This window comes from Beta vulgaris, chromosome 2, assembly GCF_026745355.1.
Source record: "Beta vulgaris subsp. vulgaris cultivar EL10 chromosome 2, EL10.2, whole genome shotgun sequence".
Taxonomy (NCBI): domain Eukaryota; kingdom Viridiplantae; phylum Streptophyta; class Magnoliopsida; order Caryophyllales; family Amaranthaceae; genus Beta; species Beta vulgaris.
The window spans coordinates 7,778,856-7,786,722 of record NC_079203.1 but is presented as its reverse complement, the minus strand read 5'-3'; the positions used below and the strand labels follow the sequence as shown (position 1 = coordinate 7,786,722).

General features: G+C 42.5%; 1 non-coding gene across 1 annotated transcript; it reads right to left on the bottom strand.

Annotated features, from left to right (window-relative positions):
* Positions 1–7,505: 7,505 nt before the first annotated feature.
* LOC125495409 (small nucleolar RNA R71) lies at positions 7,506–7,612 on the bottom strand. Its single transcript, XR_007272046.1, has one exon. It is a non-coding gene; the product is annotated as a small nucleolar RNA R71 (small nucleolar RNA).
* Positions 7,613–7,867: the final 255 nt, after the last annotated feature.

Here is a 7,867-nt window from a genome sequence, read left to right as displayed (position 1 = left end):
TTTGCTGCTCCAAGAATTCGACTTGGAGATCCGAGATAAAAAGGGTGCAGAAAATGTAGTAGCTGACCATTTGTCCCGATGCAGTATGAAGATATGGAAGAAGGTCTACCTATAGACGACTCATTTCCTGATGATAAGCTCCTGGCAGTCACTTCTGTTACCCCGTGGTATGCGGACTTCGCCAACTTTTGGTGAGTGGACAAACCCTCCAGAGCTGAGCTACCAGCAGAGAAAGAAATTTCTCCATGATGCCAAACAATTCTTTGGGATGACCCTCTGCTTTACAAGCTCTTGCTGACACTATATACAGGCGATGTATCCCAGAGTGGGAGGTGCATGACATTCTGAAGCACTCTCACTCCCTTCCATGTGGAGGCCATGCTGGGCCTTCCAAAACAGTAGCAAAGGTACTTCAATCTGGTTTTTATTATGGCCAACACTTTTTCATGATTAGTACTTTTGTTAAGTCTTTGATGCATGCCAACGAACAGGAAATATTTCCCGTAGACATGAGATGCCCAAACACCCATCCTAGAAGTTGAACTATTTGATGTGTGGGGTATTGATTTTATGGGTCCTTTTCCTCTTCCTCAGGCAACAATTTCATACTTGTTGCTGTTGACTATGTCTCTAAGTGGTGAGAAGCTATTGCATCACCGACCAATGATCTAAAGTTGTCATGAAAATGTTCAAAAAGATTATCTTTCCAGGTTTGGGGTACCAAGAGTTGTCATTAGTGAGGGGGATCCCACTTTCACAAAAGAACCTTTGAACCCCTACTCAAAAAGTATGGTGTCTACCATAGGACTGGCCTAGCATACCACCCTCAGATAAGTGGGCAAGTAGAAGCGTCTAACCGGGAAATAAAGTCTATTTTGGAGAAAGTGGTATCTAAATCGAGAAAAGATTGGAGTGATAAGTTAGATGACACCTTATGGGCCTATAGAACTGCTTTTAAGACCCCTATTGGTACCACCCCTTATCGACTAGTCTATGGAAAAGCATGCCACCTACCTGTCGAACTAGAGTATAAGGCTTTTTGGGCGGTTAAATAGTTCAACCTTGATGCCAAATTAGCAGGAGAAAAGCGTTTATTGCAGATCAATGAGCTTGATGAACTTAGATTAAATGCTTATGTTAGTTCGCGTCTCTACAAAGAGCGCACTAAGAGATGGCATGATAGAAAAAATTTGAGTAGGGAATATTGGTGACAAGGTTTTATTGCAACTCTAGACTAAAGCTTTTTCCTGGTAAGCTGAAGTCTAGGTGGTCTGGTCCTTTTTCTGTCACTAACACTAACAAGTTTGGTTCTATTGAGGTGATGAATGCAACAGGTGAGAAATTCAAAGTTAATGGACAACGTCTGAAGTTGTACTATACCGGAATCCCTGTTGGATCTGGGGAGGAGTTATACCTTCAACCCCCATCCCCTTCTGTTTGAGGGATAAAGCACTATGGTCGTGCGGGACCTTTATAAACCAGCGCTAATCGGGAGGCAACCCGATTTCTTTCTTTTTCTTTTGTATTTTTTTTTTCTAGATTTTATTTTTTTAATTTATTCATTTTTGTAGTTTGGTGAGAGAGTGAGAGGGTACTCATATTCCTCTTCAGGTTACATGTGTGCAGGAGTGCTTACCAAAAAAAAAATAAATAAATAAATAAATACGAGGCAGTGCTTACTGGGTATAGCCCGAAGCCATCGGGCGCGCAACGAAAATCCAAAAACAAGAAAAAGAGCGGGGCCCGATCGGGCAGATCTCTGTCAACTTAATTTGCGACAAATTGAAAGACGCCCGATGAAATTGGGCGACGACGCCCGATCGGGCCCGCAACCAAAATTTGGAAAGGCATAAAAACGCCCGATCGGGCGTGGTCACCCGATCGGGCCCGCAATAAAAGTCTTTTTTGGGTAAAAACTGGCAGACGCCCGATTGCGTCGGGCGAAGTCGCCCGATCGGGCCCGCAACCGAATTGGAAAAGTTCCAGAAAAAAAAGGACGCCCGATGGCATCGGGGTAGCTCGCCCGATCGGGCTCGGGTTTCGGCTGGGCAAAATAAAGGGGTTTTTCCCCTCTTTTCAATCACTTCCTCTCACATTTTCTCTCTCCTCCAAACCCTAACCCCCAAATTCTCCCATCTTCTTCTCCAAACCCCCCTTTCCACCATTGAAGACCCTCCTTCAAATCTTCAAATTCTTACCAATTTCTCTCTTATCACTTTCTACTCATCTCTCACCCTATTTTCTTCACTTTTCTTCCACTCTATCTCTCCCCTTCATCTTCTTTTTCTTTTTTCTCCACCGTTAAAGTGAGGATTTGAGTGCTTCAAGTTTTTTTCCCATCTTTTCCCCATTAGAGAGTGAGTTAAAGGTTTGATATTTTTGCACATTCAAGAACCATGTTCACAAGGCGGCGAAAATCCACAACAGGCTCACAACCACCAACCAACCACCGGAAATTCCTCGAGATGAGACTTTTCCGGACGTCATCTTCTCCACGGAGGAACAAAGGGAACGGTTTCAGCGCCTCAAGGGGCGCGAGGTAAGTTCTACCACATTCCTTGATATTGAATTCTTGGATAAATTGGGCATTCATGATGAATTTAAGGAATTTATGAAAATCATTGGTATGGAACCCTTTATACTGTTCATGTCAATACCTATCCCGTGCTTGTTTATGAATTCTATAGTAGTTTGAATGTGACTCACCCTCGTTCAGGACCCATCTCACATGTTTCCTATAGGCTGTTAAATAGGGACTTCACCCTCACCCTGCCGGAGTTTGCTCGCATACTCCGTGTCCTCAACCGGGGGGAGATTGGGCACCCCCCTGACTATCATCATAGGGAAGTTTACTACGCCATAACGGGGGATGAAACTGATTTCACCTTGCAACACTGTCATGCTAGGTACATACACCAACCCATATTTAAAATTTGGGTTCGTTTCATGTCTAAGACCTTATTTGGGAGGGTTGAAGGGCAGCTCATTCGAGGGGATGAGCTTTATCTCATAGGGAGCTACATGTATCGGGGCACTCCCCAGCCGTTTCCACTATAAATCCCTCACCATGTTGCGCTCCAAATGGAGCGTATTGCCACCACATACCCTAAGAGGCGCGCCGATGGGACGTTCTCCTCTCGGCCCATCGTGAACGGGGGGCTAGTCACTCTTTTTGCTAGGGCCATTCCAGATTTTGACGAGACTCGGTATCAGCCAGCCTTAGGCCCTACCCTCTTGGACTATGCCTATCTCACTCGCCTACATTGGTTAGAACGGGGTGGGAACACATACAAATGGCAAATTAACGGAATACGTTCCATTGACCTGCCCAACCCTTTGGCCAAAATCAAATCTGGCCAACCTCACTATCACCTTCCCATAGCAGGTTCTGACTTTCCCACCCCTCGCCCCGAGATCCCTGAGCGTACCTATTATCGTCGTCCCCATGTTGAGGATATTCCCTCATCTTCTGATGCTCCCCCTCCCCCATATTCTACTGCTCCTCCTTCCTTTGATTTTCAGGAAATGATGACCCTGCTTCATCGCATGGATACTGGCATTACAGCCAATACAGCGGCTATCCAGGGCCTCAGAGCAGGTTGATGCCAATGGTGTTCTTCTACAGAATCTTAGTCAGCGGTCGATACACTAGCCAACGATCAACACCTGGCTTTGTACTCGATGTATGACGAGAACTGCCGCTTGCATCGCATTGCTGAGCATGATGCACATCCTTCGTGGTATACTTGGAACCCGAGCTACAGTCAGCCCGGCAATGAGGTGGATGGAGATGAGGCTAGTGAGGACGTGCACATGGATGACTGATATCCATGTTCTCCTTCCTCTTGTTGCAATGAGGTCATTGCCCGTTCAGCTTGGGGGAGGATTTCTGTAAGTATCATCACTTCACTATTATTGCTTTTTAGGTAGGTTAGTGTTGTGTTCTTAGGTTAGTTAAGCTAGTTAATTAGTTAACTTCCTTTTCATAAAAACAAAACAAAAAAAATTGAAATATTGCTGAAAAAATACCAAAAATACGAGTTGAACACGAATAGTCTAATTGCTTCCCTGTGCCCCAAACTTTGCCTTGAAAAATGATTTAACTCATTATACTGGATAGTCGGGCATTCGTGATTGGGATGTTGTGATGTGATCTTTGATTGCCTTGGTCTTGAGTAGATTTTGATGATAAAATGCATACTTTAACTGCATGCTTGGACTGGTTACATTGTAAGGATTCATTCGAGCCTTCGGATCATATTTATGTCCGAATTATCCTTGTGTGTTAGTTCCTCATACCATTCTTATCTTGACTTTGGCATTGTACTCGTTGATTTCTGATGACTTTGAACATTGTGCTGTGATAGTGGCGTTTAATTGTTTGATTTTTGGCTTCAGAATTTTCTACAAAAGCACCATTTCCCTCCTAGCCCCGCAGAGCCTAATGAGTTTTTGGATCTATATCAAGCCACATTACATGCCTTGAGCCTTTTCAATGTTTATTGTCCCAAGCCTAGCTTGGGGAGCATTTGTTAGGTTAGAACTATGTTGTGTGGTTGATTTTCGGGTTGATTGGAAATAAAATGTTTATGATGACATGAGGTGAAGTGAATAAGAGAAAAGAAAACAAAGAAAAAAAAAGAAAATAACACATGAAAAGAATCAAGAAGTCACGAGTCATAAAAAAAAAAAGAAGGAAAAAAAAAAATCAGAACAATACATTTTGCTGAAAACTATCAAAGAGACAATTGTTGGTTGGTTCGAAAAATCTAAAGTTGGTCATTATTTTGGGTATGTGATTGAGACCATGGAAGTTGTTTTACCACACTTAGTTCTACTAGTGTTGATTGCTCCCCTTTTCTGGGCTTTTCCACCACATTCCCCAAATAATTCCCATACCTTTACCCGAGCCCCATTACAACCCTCAGAAAGACCTTTTGAGCACTTGTTTGAATGTTTATTGGAATGATACAGAGTCAATGTGCCAAAGTCGAAGTTTAAGTTTGTTATTCGAGTCGACTTGAGTAGGATGAGCGATATTTTACCTTTTCTAAACACATGAGAGTGTGAGAGGGAAGGGATATTATGGTTGGGTTGGTGAGCGTTCGGGCACACTTTATGCTCGCCACAAAAATTGAGAGGAGTGACATCCTGGTGAGCCCTTTTCAAGATGTGCAAGTTATGTATGGCTGCTATTTCGGACAATCTTCTTAAGTGATTGGTAGTCAAAAGTGATCTGATCTACTGAAATTGAACTTTGCTTGCTTGAAGGTTTTTGAGGTCAAAATGTTTGAGTTTCATATTTTGAGGGGTGAAGCAAATTCTATTCATATTCATGTTGTGCTTTGCTTAGGGACAAGCAAAGGTTTAGCTTGGGGGAGTTTGATGTTATGGTTTTATATAGAGTTTTCTCCCCTAATTATGTGCTAAAAGTTGTGATTATGGTGCTCTTAGGAGCCATTTGGTACTAACTCTCTCCATCTAGTTGTGGTTTGCTATTTTGTATTGAATTGTAGGTTTTGGAAACTATCACCTACTTTACATGATTGCACAGTGGATTAGAGGAGTTAGATGCCGAGTTTCTAGATCCCGATGATGATTTCCGGGACTTTGAGCAAAGAAGAACAAGAAACGGAAAATACTGACCGGCCCGATAGCATCGGGCGGCCCAGCCCGATCGGGCGAAGAAACGCGTTCATAGTTCCTGTTGCGGGCCCGATCGGGCGTTCAACGCCCTGTCGTTTTTCGGTGTCCCGCCCGATCGGGCAATCTGGCCCGACGTCGGGCGCCCTTCCAGATACTTCTGCCTATCATGTCATCAAACCGCCCGACGGCATCGGGCGGGTCAGCCCGATCTCATCGGGCGACTGATGGTTTTTGCATTTTCTACTCTTTGGAGCCCGATCGGGCGGCTGACGAGACGCGGGATTTTTAATGATTACGGGCCCTTTTTTCGAGATTTTCTTCTATTGTTTTAGGGCTTGTATAAATAGAAAAATCAGAATTATTAGCTCGGATCTAGTTTTTATTATTAGTTTTCTCTAGAGAGTGTTTCAAGAACTTTAATTTAGTTATTTGTGATTTCAATTCAAGATCAAACCTTTTGCTTATTCATAGTTCAAATAATTCGGTAATCTTTCTTCTTTACTTCTTTGTTATTTCTTCCATTGTTAATTATTATTGTCTTAGTTATTGTCATGTTTCAAAGTATGAGTTTTTATATGATTCTTGTTATTGATTTCATGATTATGAGTGAGTAGTTCTATATCTAGAATTGTGGAGATCTATGTATGCAATGAGGGATTGATAGATTAGTTTGATTATCTTGTATTTCAACTGTTTCCTTTGATTGATTCTTCATGCTAGGATTATAAGTTAGGTCTGATTTATATTTCTACTGTTGCAATACTGAATCTACTTCGAGAGGAGAGATACCGTATAGGCTTTCAATTATTAGGCAAAGTGACCCTTGACTATGCGAGAGCGGCTGGGTGATCTTTGAGGGAGGTAATGTTCGAGAGAAATTACATGTGCCCTAGACAGTTGACTTACTAGGTGGTTATTATTTATCCCTGATTTCCCGAATTGTATGCATAGTGATCCATGATTCTAGTACTTTATTAATATATTTACATCTTCATATTTAGTTCTGCTATCTGCTTAGTCTAGCAACACAACCATTCATCTGATTTCGTTAGTATAATATTAGAGTTCAGATACGATAGTATAACTTCTCCCTGTGGATTCGATCCTGACTTCCCTGACTACTAGTTAGTGGACCTTAGGTATTTTTAATTAGGTGATACGACTTTAGCTTATCAAATTTTGGCGCCATTGCCGGGGAGACGGTTTATTTTATTTTGTCTGAATTATAGTATTAAACTAACCTCTACTCTGAACAACACCTGTTCTTTGGAGCATCTCACGTTTGTTTTGTGTTTTTGGTGTATGAGCAGGAAATTGAAATCCCCAAATCTCATCCCGTTCGATCCGGAGATTGAAAAGACCGCTCGTAGACTCAGAAAGAAAACTAAACAAGCTAAGCTGTCTGCAGGGACACCCTCCCAAAAGACACCTTCTCCACCATCTTGACCACACCAAGAAACCCCACCTCACCTATTACTGTCAATATGGGTGAGAATGTTACTCGAACCTTCAGAGACTATGCACAACCATCTCCTGATAACGTGCCTACTAGGGTACGGATGCCAACTATTGCTCCTACAAATTTTGAGATCAAGTCTCATGTTCTGAATATGGTTCAGAACAATCAGTTCGCTGGGTTACCATCTGAAGACCCAAATCAGCACCTGCAGAGATTTTTACAGTGTTGTGCTACTCAGAAGCAAGCTGGTGTTACTCCTGATGAGATGAAACTCCTCTTATTTGGTTTCTCTCTGCGCGATAAAGCTTTATTCTGGTATAACAAGGCCTTCCACCATCACCACCTGGCCAGAACTTTCCAAGATTTTCTTATCAAGTGGTACCCTTACCAGAAAACTGCAGATATGAGACATGCCATAGTTACTTTCACCCAAGATCCTGGTGAATCTCTATATGAAGCTTGGGAGCGGTTCAAGGATCTGCAGCGTCTATGTCCTCATCATGGGTTGGACCAGTGGTACTTGTGTCAGATTTTCTACACTAGAGTTGATGCAGATACACGACGGGTAATTGATGGAGCATCTGGTGGGTTCTTCATGGATAAAGCAATTGAGGAAGGGTATGAACTTTTGGAGAAGCTAGCATCTAATCAAGCCTCTACCATTCGTTCCTCTTTGAAAAAGGGAGGTAAACATGATGTTGAAGCCATTTCCTACTGTCTGGGCAACTAGCTACTCTAACTCAGAAATTGATCCCTGAAGTT